This window comes from Physeter macrocephalus, chromosome 14 (genome assembly GCF_002837175.3).
Source record: "Physeter macrocephalus isolate SW-GA chromosome 14, ASM283717v5, whole genome shotgun sequence".
Lineage (NCBI taxonomy): Eukaryota > Metazoa > Chordata > Mammalia > Artiodactyla > Physeteridae > Physeter > Physeter macrocephalus.
In genome coordinates, this window is record NC_041227.1 from 120,635,134 (window position 1) to 120,646,737 (window position 11,604).

The 11,604-nt window shown below is 56.5% G+C and overlaps 1 protein-coding gene and 1 long non-coding RNA gene across 11 annotated transcripts in view; one reads left to right on the plus strand and one right to left on the minus strand.

The window, feature by feature from the left end:
- The window catches only part of CYB561 (cytochrome b561), a 12,815-nt gene extending 9,738 nt beyond the window's left edge, over nt 1-3,077 (minus strand). For 5 of the 7 annotated variants that reach the window (XM_028499706.2, XM_055090453.1, XM_055090455.1 and 2 more), the window contains exon 1: nt 2,634-3,077. The gene's annotated coding sequence lies outside the window, so the exon portion shown is untranslated. The remainder of the gene's footprint in view (nt 1-2,633) is intronic. The other 2 variants (XM_055090457.1, XM_055090454.1) reach the window with 1 other exon arrangement.
- Nucleotides 3,078-3,196: 119 nt separating this feature from the next.
- The window catches only part of LOC102979377 (uncharacterized), a 17,203-nt gene continuing 8,795 nt past the window's right edge, over nt 3,197-11,604 (plus strand). The window contains exons 1-4 of one of the 4 annotated variants that reach the window (XR_003683230.1): nt 3,197-3,362; nt 6,548-6,681; nt 7,128-7,252; nt 10,249-10,691. This is a non-coding gene — a long non-coding RNA (uncharacterized lncRNA). Of the gene's footprint in view, nt 3,363-6,547; nt 6,682-7,127; nt 7,253-9,104; nt 9,805-10,248; nt 10,692-11,604 lie in introns of those variants that run through there. The other 3 variants (XR_003683228.2, XR_003683229.2, XR_447544.4) reach the window with 3 other exon arrangements.

Sequence of the window (11,604 nt, forward strand, 5' to 3'; positions counted from 1 at the left end):
TTCCGCCCTTCCTTCCTTCCTTCCTTCCTTCCTTCCTTCCTCCTTTCCTTCCTTCCTGTGGAACCTCAGAACACTGGCTGCTTTGGGATCTCCTGTGTTCCCAGTGCAGCAGTACAGGCAGCAGTGTCAACAGTCTGGAAGCAGCCCATCTACACGCCCAAAGGCTTCCTCAGCCCAGTAGACCACAGTCTCAGAACCAGGGTGAGCTCTTGTGGATCCTTACCCGGCCACCCTCCTTCCTGTCAGAGCACAGGATGCGGATGTCAGATCTCTGGCAGCTTTTGGAACCTTGGGCTGTGACGGTCACCCCTCCCCTCCCACACACACCTGCAGCCAGACTCCACTTAATGTGATCAACCAGGGCCAGGAGCTGCCGCAGGGCTTGAACGTGCTAACGAGCATCTCTCTCCCTCCCTGAGCCCAGGGGGTTTCACTGAAAGGCCACTAGGCCTAATCTCATTATGGGGACCAGACACCGCACAAGTCCCACAGCCTGGAAGCAGGGAGCCTGGCCTGACCACAGCCTCCTTATCCGAAGCAGGGTTTTAATTGGGTTAGAAAAGATTGTGTTGGCGGCTAGATCTTTTCTTGATGGGTGAAGGGGAGAAACGACTCAGTTGTCCTAGAATGTCCTCGAATGTGATCAAAGAAAAGGCAAAATGAGGGCTGAGCTGTTAGGCGGGGCACGTTCTTACTACCCACACCCAAGTAACCCCTGTGTAGAAAGCTTGAAGTCAGACACTGAGCCCAGTTCTCCACTGGGCCCAGGGGCTCAGTGTCGGGGCTCCCCGTACTTGTAGGGACTCACAAAAAATGTTTTGATTTCTGTTAAAATCATAAGAAAAAACAAACTTCTAGGGTTGAAGAAAATATTTTAATTTTTAATCCAGCCTGGATTATATTCACCTTTATACCAATATGGTTGTAAAATATAATTCTCTTTATTTTTTTTATGGAGGAAGGGGAAAGTCACAATGAAGCCCTGGTCAGACGCATATGATTTCAAAGCCAGCCCCACTGCTCATGACTGTGTGCGCCCGGGGTGGGGGGAGGACAAGCACCCTCTCTGAGCCTGCTTCCTCTTCCATAAGGTAGGGGGATGCTGAGATCCAGCTTACTGGCCTGTAGCAAAGATTAAACAGGATAAATATGTACCAGTGCCTAGCACACTGCCTGCCACATAGTAGGTATTCAGTTAAATAGCAATCTAACAAAAACTAAACCTGTTCCTAATAGCACCTTAGGAAGAGTCATGCATCCGAAGCTGCTGACACATGAGGTTTGGGGCCACAGAGAGCCAGATGGCAGCAGACAGCACAACTCCCTCTAATAAATCCATACCCCGCCTTCTGTCTACCATGAATCCCCCCACTGGGCAGAAACCCCTGGATGTGGGGTGAATTCCTCCACCAAATTCTTCTAGTGCTGCTGAACCACTTTGTATTAGAAGCCACCCAAGCTCTGCCCGCCAAGGGAAGGTGGCACAGGCAGGGAAAAAGTGGGACAAGCAGGGCATCCACTCAGGTCCAGGAGGCTCCTCCTGCCCCGGGGGCAGGGCTGTAGCAGCCCTTTCTCTGTATGGGGCTCCCCTTGGCATTTACAAGTTGCCTATATTTTCTGCCTCAATCCAGTTTCACAGGAGAAATCAAGATATGTATGAGAAGGTAGCACAGCTCTGTGGGGTGTTGTTGTTGTTGGTTTTGTTTTCCATTTGCTATGAAAATGAAGGAACTGGGCTTCCCTGGTGGTGCAGTGGTTAAGAATCTGCCTGCCAATGCGGGGCACACAGGTTCGAGCCCTGGTCCTGGAAGATCCCACATGCTGTGGAGCAACTAAGCCCGTGAGCCACAGCTACTTAGCCCACGTGCCTAGAGCCCGTGCTCCACCACGAGAGAAGCCACTGCAATGAGAAGCCTGCGCACCGCCATGAAGAGTAGCCCCCGCTCGCTGCAACTAGAGAAAGCCCGCGCGCAGCAACGAAGACCCAACGCAGCCAAAAATAAAATAAAATAAATGAATTTATATTAAAAAAAAGAAAGAAAACGAAGGAACAGAATCCAGATAAGATAGAGCTTCATTTAATGAGTCTTAGAAAAATCCTCAAAGCCAAGGTAGCGTGAGAGTGGAGAGGGGCAACCAGAAGGGAGAAAGACTTGGGAAGGGTGCCAGCTTCTAAAGACATGTCTGGGACTCCAGGGTCCACCTGGATCCTCCTCTCTGTGGTGCCCTGGGGGGAAGGGCAGGCAGAGAGGGGACATACCCCCCACCATTCCCAGGTGTCAAAGGCAGCAGCAGATCCCTTCCTCATCTCAGTTCTGCATCCCCTGTACCCACACAGTTCAGGGGCTACCAAGGCCAACCCAAGGAGTAAGGATTTCCCAAACGGGAAACTCCTTGCACATCAAGAGGCTGGAGATGTTGGAGAAGAACAAGGAAGGGCTCTACTAGCTAGACATCTCACCCCAAGAGGAAAGAGGCAGAGGGAGGGAGGCCCCGCCACTAGCAAAGCAGTTTGGCAGCTCTGTCTCAGGTTTCAAAAGAACAGTCGTGGCAAATGTTGGTTGATCCGCTTCTATGCCACCTGGTTTCTAGAGTAGGGCAAAACATTACGCCGTGCATAAACTTGGGATCACCTGCCGCTCCGTGCTAACTTCCGCAGAGACTGGGCACAGAGGCAGACCCGGGGCCGACGGCTGACAGCTCCAGGCAGGAGTGCGATGAGCTCCTAACCTCGGGCCTCGCTCGGTGGTCCCGAGCCGGGAGAAGCAGGTGAGGTGAGTCAGGTGTGGCGACAGGAGAGGGAAAGAGAAAGGCTGGTTGCGGCGCCGGGATCCCGGCCTGTCCCGGCGCGGGCGCGGTCCCGCCGCAGGCCGGGCACACCTGAGCTCGCCGTCCCCCCGCACACACCCGGCGCCCCTCCCGACTCTGCACCGGGGCTCGGCTCTCCCCAACCCGTCCCGGCCACCTACCTGGCCGGACGTCGAGCCCGGACCTTGTCCTCGCTGCGCAGCGTCGCGCTGCCCACTGGCCCGCGAGCTGCCAACGCCACGCCCGGGCTGTTCTGCTGGTTCGGCCGGCCGCGCAGACTTCGGAGCTACCGCGTCTCCATGGCGACCGGGCGGCTGCAGCGGGTTGGCAGCCCGGCGGACTACGCGGCGGGCGGGGGCGGGCGGGGGCGGGCGCGGGGACCGGAAGTGCCCCCGGCGGGTCCGCGCACCTGGGGCCGAGCCCGGCCCCCCAAGGTCCCGGGTCTAGGGACAGGGTCCCGCCAGACTCCGGGCCCGATCCTTGACGCCCGCGTGCTAGAGCCTGCGGCGCGAGAACAGCGGCCACCGTGACCCGGCCTCCGGACCCGAGCTCGGGTAACCTTCGAATCCGGGCCTCACGACCTGGCTTCCCGGGTCCGCCACGTTCGGGGGCGTATGGGGTTCTGCGACCCACCCGTGGGTGTGGGAGGCCTCCAAGTCCAGGCCTGACTTGGAGGCCGAGGGCGAGGCTGAGGGGGGATGGGCTGCCGGGGCTGCCGGGGCGGGGCCCGGGGCCGAGGGAAGGGGGATACCGGCCGGGAGAACGGGAGAACGGCCCCCCTGCTCGGGCCTGGTCTCCGCGCTTCCAGGTTCCCGCCCTCCACGCCTTCCCTTGCCCTCCCCACTTCTTCCCGCGCCCTGCCCCGGGCTCAGGTGGCCACTAGGTGTCAGGCGTGGCCCGGACCTTGGCCTACCTTGCCGCTCCTGCAGCCCTGAGGGACTCGCCCCTTCCTTGCAGCCGGATGGTGGAGGTGTCACACTCTGCAGGGAGGCTGGACTCACCCCTTCTCCAGGTCCGCAGCACCCCCCGACACACACACACACACACACAGACACACACACACAGCGCGCTCGCACTAGGTGACGTTTCTTGCCCCCTTTCCCCAAGCCAGGGGCCTTTGCCAGGCTATAGCGCCCACCCCACACACACCCCCTCCAGCAGCCTAAAGATAGTTCTCACCAGCCTTTCGTGAAGGCCTAGACCTTGCCATGGGCAGCCTCCCCGGCCCCAGATGCTAAGAGAGGAAGGAACCAAGGCCAAGGCTGGGAGCCAGCCCCTCATGCAGCCCCGTCCAGGCCCCCTATCCAGGAAATGCTGTGGGTGGATAACAAGTCCAGCTCAGACTTCCTACAAGCTCAGAACAAAAGGTTCTTTCCTGTCGGATGCCTGGCAAGACTCACCGAGGGCCTGGTGGTAGTAGGGAAATGGGGTTTCCTCCCCTGGAGACATAAAAGAGCCTCCGCAAAGGGACGTCACCCCCACCCCCTGCCCCAGCACTGTGGGCTTCCCAAGGGCCCTGGCCAAGGTGGGCCTTGGGGATCCAATACCTCCTGACAGAGAGAACATACTCTCAAGCAAGACACCTACGTGTGCCCACTGCCCTGGGCACACCTTCCGATGGGTTAAACCCAGCTGGGCCCACGCCCTCAGAGTGACCAAGCTTAAACCCGCCACAAACAGAAGTTTTGTTAGGGTAGCTTTCCAGTTGGAGGGAGTTAATGGACATTTTAAATTAAGAAACAGCTTCCTTCACATGCCAGCAGGCAAAGAGCAGGCAACAAGTGTCTTGTGAGTTGAGTCCTTGGAAAGGAGCCATTTCCCATTTTTTGGCCTGCGTATTTGGCTTTGGAGGAGAAGGACTGGGGTGGGCAGGGCTGCACAAAGGAGCAGAGCCTCACTGGGGACCTGATTTGAGTTTCCTGGTGTAGGGCTTTCAACCCCTTCCAAAGCCAGGAGAGAGACTCCTGCTGAGGTGGGATGGAGCCCTTTGGGTCCTCCCCACCCTGTGGCCCTGGGCTGCAGCATTTTCCCCTAGAAAGGAGAGCACACCTGGCTCCCAGCAGTGCTCTCAGGAGGGGATGGAGGTGGCTTTCCACAGGGACCAGTCACATGGGGTCTTCGCTCTAAGCACTCATGGCTCCACGCCATTTTAAAGAGCTGGAGATCCCACCAAACTGCAGTCAAGCACCAGGCCCCATGGCTTTGCCGCTGCTGCCAGAATCCCTAACCCCAGATGGCAGACACTCACTCCCTTCCTCCCCCATCTTTGCCACTGAGACTCAGCCTTGGAGGCCAGAGAAGCATCCACCCTACAGCTGGGGGCAGTGACCAGCAAGGAGTGCAGGCTTAAGTCCCCTTCCTGGGGACCAAGGATGTGGCCCAAGGTCTTCCATGTAAACCCCTCCCTTCCTGCACTCACCACACTGCACTAGCCTTTATGTTCCTCAGACTCACCAAGTTCACACCCACTCTCCTTTGGAACGTTCTTCCCCGATCATCACTTGGCTTATTCCTTCAAATCTCAGCTCAAACATCCCCTCCTCAGAGAGGCTTTCCCTAACCATCCAGTCCAGTAGCCTGGGTCAGGGGTTGAGATGTAGGGAGATACAGTGGATTAAGTGTGCTAGTTGACAGCCCTGGGAAACCATGCCTTGAGCTCACCCTGTTCTTTGCCCCAAAGCATTTAAAGAGCAGGAAGAACCCAGACAGTGAACAGAATGTACCTTGGAGAAGGACCTCAGATCCCCTAGCACCTGGCGGATCATGTCTGCCTTGCTAGGGTTCCCAGGCTTAAAAAGAGGAAAATACCCCAGGATGCCCCGTTAAATTTGAATTTAATATTTTTTTTGGCATAAGTATGTCCCACGTATGACATGCAATAAACTAAAAATGTATTTGCTGTTTATCCAAAATTCAAATCTAACTGGGCGCCCTGTATTTTATCTGGCAATCCTACCCTTGCTCCTGTGTGGGAAGGACAGAGGGCCTCCCAGCAGTTCTGGCCCCTCCCAGCAAAGCGTCCCTACCCCAGCAGGCGGAAACACCCAGTTAACTCCTGTTCAGCACACACTTTAGCCAGAGGCTTTAACCTTGGGCTGCAGCGAATACCAAAGGCATTGGAGATGGGGTTCCCCAGTCCTAACGCACCGTAAGATGCAAACACACACAATTCATTCACTCTTTACAACAGTTTTTATCTAGTCCCTTCAGTGTGCCAGGCGCTGGGCGACATTGGGTATAACAATGAACAGGACAGGCACAGCCCTGTTCTCTTCAGGCCCTAACAGTGCATAGAAAGGGCGCTTAACCCAGATGTGAGGGTCAGGGAAGGCTTCTGGGGCATGGCATAGAATCCTAGAGCTGCAGGGCGAGCGGGGGTAGCCTGGCGAAGGGACAGCAGGGAGAGAGCAGGAGTGTTGGCTGGAAGGCAGGCGAGGAGGCCCAACCAGTACTGCCGGAATAGGAATCAGGAATCCATATGCCTGAACCAAGCCCTGTGCCAGCTCTGGGAGGTGGGCGTGGCACTCGGGTGGCAAATAGTCGAAGGACACATCCTCTGACCTGTACTCTGAGGGTGAGAGCATCCTTCAGCGGGGGGCGGCATTGTCAGGCCCGCTTCCTGGGGAACTTGCCCCAACTTGCTGGAAAAGAACGCTGGTTTGAATCTGAAAGTACATGGCGACTTTGATGAGTTTAAAATGGAACAATAATCACTCAGGGGGAAAATCCTATCTTCCAGCCCCAGGGGCAGCAAAGGAGGCCAGAAAATCAGCAGCCCTAGCAGGAGCAGCCAGCGCGTCCAGCAGAGCAGCAGCGATGGTGGCGGGAGCGGCAGCGCGCAGGGGACTGACCGCAAAGCTTCCAGTGAAGACAGTGAGTCCGTGGGACCTCCAGAATGCGAGGGGGTGGGGCTGAGGGATGTCACAGGCTGTGGGGCCCCAGCTGGCCCACAGAGTTGGTCCAAGTCTGGGAAAACAAGACTTAGATAAACAAGAGTAACCTGTCCACAAGCCAAGAGTACACTGCAGGTTGGATGGAGAAGCGATGAGAACAAAACAGTCAGGCCAGCTTTCACTTCTGCTGGCCCTGAGCAAACAGACGTGGGAGGCGTCGGCGGCCGGGGTGGTGCAGGGGACTGGCCCAGTGCAGGAGGTGGCAAAACAGCACTGGGCACCTGAAGTGGGTGGCAGTGGAAGGGGTGGGCTTTCCCAGCCTCTCAGTGTGCTCTGTGCAGCCCCCTGGGGGAGGGAGGGATCAGGAGGAAGTCCATTTTTCCTCCCTCCCTTCCTTCCTCCTTTCCTTTCTTTCTTTCACCAAAGGTTTATTGGGCATCTGCCTATGCCGGACATTGTTCCAGGCCCTGGAGAGACAGTAATCCGTAAGACAGACAAGGTCCCCGCTTTCATGTAACTTACCTGAAGTGGGGGAGACAGATAATTAAAAGGTAAACAAACAAACAACACACACATACAAAGAAACCTAATTGCATGTAGTAACAGATGATACAAAGAAAATTAAGCAGGGGAAAGAGACGGAGTGTCTGGGGAGGAGGGCTGTTGTTGAGGGGTGCTAGTAAAGGTTGTCTGAGGAGAGAGAAGTGAGGGTGCAGCCACGTGAAGGTCCGGAGCAAGGTAACTCCAGCCGAGGAAAGAGGAGGGAAGAGGACAAAGGTCCCAGTACGGGAATGTGCATGGCCATCTCCGTTCCACCCTGCCCTCCAACACGCCTCCTCGCCAACCCAGGAGAAATCAGCCACGTGTGCAGACAAGAACGCAGGGATGTAAACAGGTCGTTAGAGAGGGCAGAGGTTGAAGATGTGAGGTGTGCAGCAGGGACCCCACCAGAGGCTCCTGGGGCGTCTAAGAAGTGTCTGTAGGCACATGGTTGTGTCTGAGCAGTGCCATGTCTGTCACCCACTGGAGAATCCAGACACCAGTCCCGATCAGTAGGGCACCACCAAGCTCCCCTGGTCCAGCCCAGGTTTACCTGTGGCTGGTGGTACGGCCCGAGAAGGAGGGACTGGAGCCCAGCCCCGGCATGACATCCCCCCAGGCCAGCGCTCCCCTCCAGACAAGAAACCATGAGGAGGTGTGTTTCCCAGTCGTGTCCTCAATCCCACCTCCCCACTTCTCTCCGAGTCCATCAGTCATTGAGCCTCAGTCAACAAACATTGAAGACCTAATATGTGAGTGCTAGGCGCGTTGTGGAGAGCAAGAAAGACCCCGGAGGGCAAGGGTGTGAGGCGGTGGGTGAGGACTGGCTAAAGCTTGGGGTGGTATCAGCAGAGGCCTGAAGGGGGAGGGCATGAGCTGCTGATGACAGCCATCTAATGGCCTCCACTAACCAGCCATAAGCCGTGCAGGGCCAGGACTCCTGCACTTTGTTCAGAGCCTGTGACAGCTGAGTGCTCATCTTGGCTCCTACAGCTACTCCAGCTCTGGCTCCACACCCCCTGTTTCTCAGCCACACTCCTCATGCTAGGAGTGTGCTGAGGATGTGGAGGCCACTCTGAGCCAAAGGTGTGGGGTGACAAAGCCACGGCCCCGAGGATGCCCCTAGCGGGAGATGCGCAAAGGCACAGGCAGTGTTTCCCAGCTGTAGCTTTGTGATGACCCTCTTGCAGAGCAGGATGCAGCTGAACCCATAGGAGCAGGACGAAGGGGAGGACGGGTCAGGCATGGCCCCTGATGAGGGCACTGAGGCTGGTGACTCTTCCGAGGTCACAGCCAGCCAGCAGCCTGCTTGTCCTGAGGCAGAGGTCTCACTTTGCCCTGCTCTGCTCTGCCCCTCCCCTCATCCTTTATACTTCTCTTGAACTTGGCCATCACCTCCTGCCTGAGTGCTCCTATCGGGCCAGCTGGTCCTTGATTTGAGAGCAGATTAGATTAGAAGGTGCCCTGACCTCAGCTCAGAACTTCCCTCACGCAAGAAGCCACACTCCTCTGATCCCTCCCAGCCAGTGGGAGACCCTAAGAGGTGGGCTGGTGCCAGGGAGAACCACGCCCCTCAGCTGGTCCCCTAGTCTCTTGCCTCATGGCCTCCTATGGGGCAGTCATGCCTCCTGCTCTTGAAGGGATACAAGGGGCCAGAGCTAGACCCTCCTGCTCCTACAGCAACGGATAGCTCAGGTCTTCTGGGTAGGCTTCTGGGTAGCTCACCCCAAAGCTCCAGGGCCCATAAATGATGACCCTAAGTGTCATCTCTTAGATTCCACGGACTAAGGCTATTGGAAGGCAAGGATACTGCTTGGAGTCATTATCCATCCCGACATCCCATTGTCTGTGGTACCTTCACAGCTTGGAAGGCAATGTCAAGTCCAAACGGGTGTAACTTTGAGTGCTGTGATCCATCTTGAGGAGTTTTCCTCCGCTTCCACAGGCCTCCCTTCATCTGATAAACCCAGGCACCTCCAAGAGCTTATTTTGGCCCAGGGCTCAGTCCTGGCTTCAGCTGGCCACGGAGTCAAGACCAATGGTGCCATGCCAGTGAGCCCAGCTTCTAAGCTCTTGAGAGACCCCGTGCTCTGTTTCCCGCCCCCCATGGCCTCCCTGCAGCGCTCAGGTGGCCAGGTCAGCAGCCGTCATGTGCTGTTCACTGCAAGATGACTGAGCTACCCCGCAAGATGACTGAGTCCGACTGGGCCCTCCGCGGAGCCCCGCCCCATCCACGTTCCTCCACAGAGGTTTCTCCCCAGCAGCCCCAGCGTCTCCCTGGCCAGCTGGCCATCGGAGAAGGTCTGCTAAGGCAAAAGGGTCTCAGCTCAGGTTCTTTCTTCCTCTTATGCACATTGGTCAACCCACCCACCCCCCTCTCAAGGGGGCGTGACCTGAGGTGGCCTCTGCCCAGCCACAGAAGGCCACTGCCTCCATCTCGTCAACAGACTTTCTTCTTTTTTTTTTTAATAAATTTATTTTATTTTATTTATTTATTTTTGGCTGCGTTGGGCCTTCGTTGCTGCGTGCTGGCTTTCTCTAGTGGCGGCGAGCGGGGGGTCCTCTTCGTTGCGGTGCACGGGCTTCTCATCGCAGTGGCTTCTCTTGTTGCGGAGCACGGGCTCTAGGCACGCTGGCTTCAGTAGTTGTGGCATGTGGGCTCAGTAGTTGTGGCGCACGGGCTTATTGATCTTCCCAGACCAGGGCTCGAACCTGTGTCCCCTTCATTAGCAGGCAGATTCTCAACCACTGCACCACCAGGGAAGCCCCAGACTTTCTTCTTGATGTCTGCATAAAAGGCCCTCTCAGGACTTCCCTGGCGGCCCGGTGGTTAAGACTCCGCGCTTCCATTGCAGGGGGTGCAGGTTCGATCCCTGGATGGGGAACTAAGGTCCTGCATGCCGTGTGGCGCGGCCAAAAAAAAAAAGGCCTTCTCAAGTGATACCTGCTAAAGCAAAGCAAACTACTCCAAGTTAACTAAAGAACAAAATGTCATTTTCTCCCTTAGGGGCCCCTCCTCTGACCCATCCTTGATGCCTTCCAGGGAGTTTGATTATTGAAGGGTCCCAGGGAAGGGATGTGGAGACCAGGATGCTGCTGGAGATGGCAGGGGGGCTGCAGGCCTTTCAGGGGCCCTGGGCATTCAGAGGGCCTTGCTGGGCCCTGGACATGTAAAGGTGGGGGCAGACCCCAAAGGTGCATTTGCCTCCTGCGTTCTGGGTCCCGTGATGGAGACCGTATTAGAGGGCAGCAGGAGGGTGCCTCTCCCCAGCCCAGCAGGAGGCTGTCCAGACCCCCGGCTCCAGGCTTCCGCTGCCCACCGTTCCAATGACAGCTGTCCTTCCTGACCCCCTTCTCTGTGGGTCCCCCACGTTGCCCTCTCTGCTGCCACAACAGGCCTTGTTTTGTTTCCCCTGACTGTCTCTCTCTTTCTTAGTTTCTCTCTCGGTCTCTCCCCTTTCCCTCCACCTCTGTTTTCCTGTCTGACCTGACGTTTCCTGGGCTTCCAGGAGGGAGATGATGATCTCCAGCATTTCAGGGCAAGGGTGGTTTCACTTGGTTTCCTGGCCCCCCTGGGAACAATGAGTGATATACACACAGGTGCCGGGTAGCGCTTTAGGGCCTGTTAGGATTCCGAGGTCTGAGCTGGGCCTCACTGGGGTTGGGGAAGAGTCGCTGGCACCCAACTGGGCCTTCAGAGCAGGAGAGAGCTGGCCGTGCCCCGGCCTGACAGCTGAGGCCAGCGGAAGCCTGGACACCTCCACCCACTGCCCCTCACCACCACACACTCAGCCTGCTGCAAAGAAGGCTGGAATTCATTCATTCTAGTCAGGCTCTCAGCAAACCTCCAAGTACATGGGTGGCTGGGCCTGCACCAGGCTCAGGAAATGTGAATATGATGGTCCTGCAGACCTGCTTTTGGGGAAGGAAGGTCAGGCCTGAGGCATGGTGGGTGATGACCAGCACTGGGTCAGGGGGTGAGCATTGCAGACAGAAGGAACGAATGGCAGGAAAGACTCAGGAACCTAAGAGATCAGCGTCTGCTTGGCACGCCAGTGGGGCAAGCTTCCATCAACCCCTGAATTGTCAGAATAAAAAAGGAATCGGACTAGAGTTGCAAACATATTTTAGAATGCCAAGTAAGGACATTAAAAAAAAAATCCATCATTTTTCTCTCAGCACCATTTTATGAAAGAAGTATTTTAACTATAAAAAAAATTAGAATACTTAGAATAAAAGATATTGTGGGGGCTTCCCTGGTGGCGCAGCGGTTGCGCGTCCGCCTGCCGATGCAGGGGAACCAGGTTCGCGCCCCGGTCTGGGAGGATCCCACATGCCGCAGAGCGGCTGGGCCCGTGAGCCA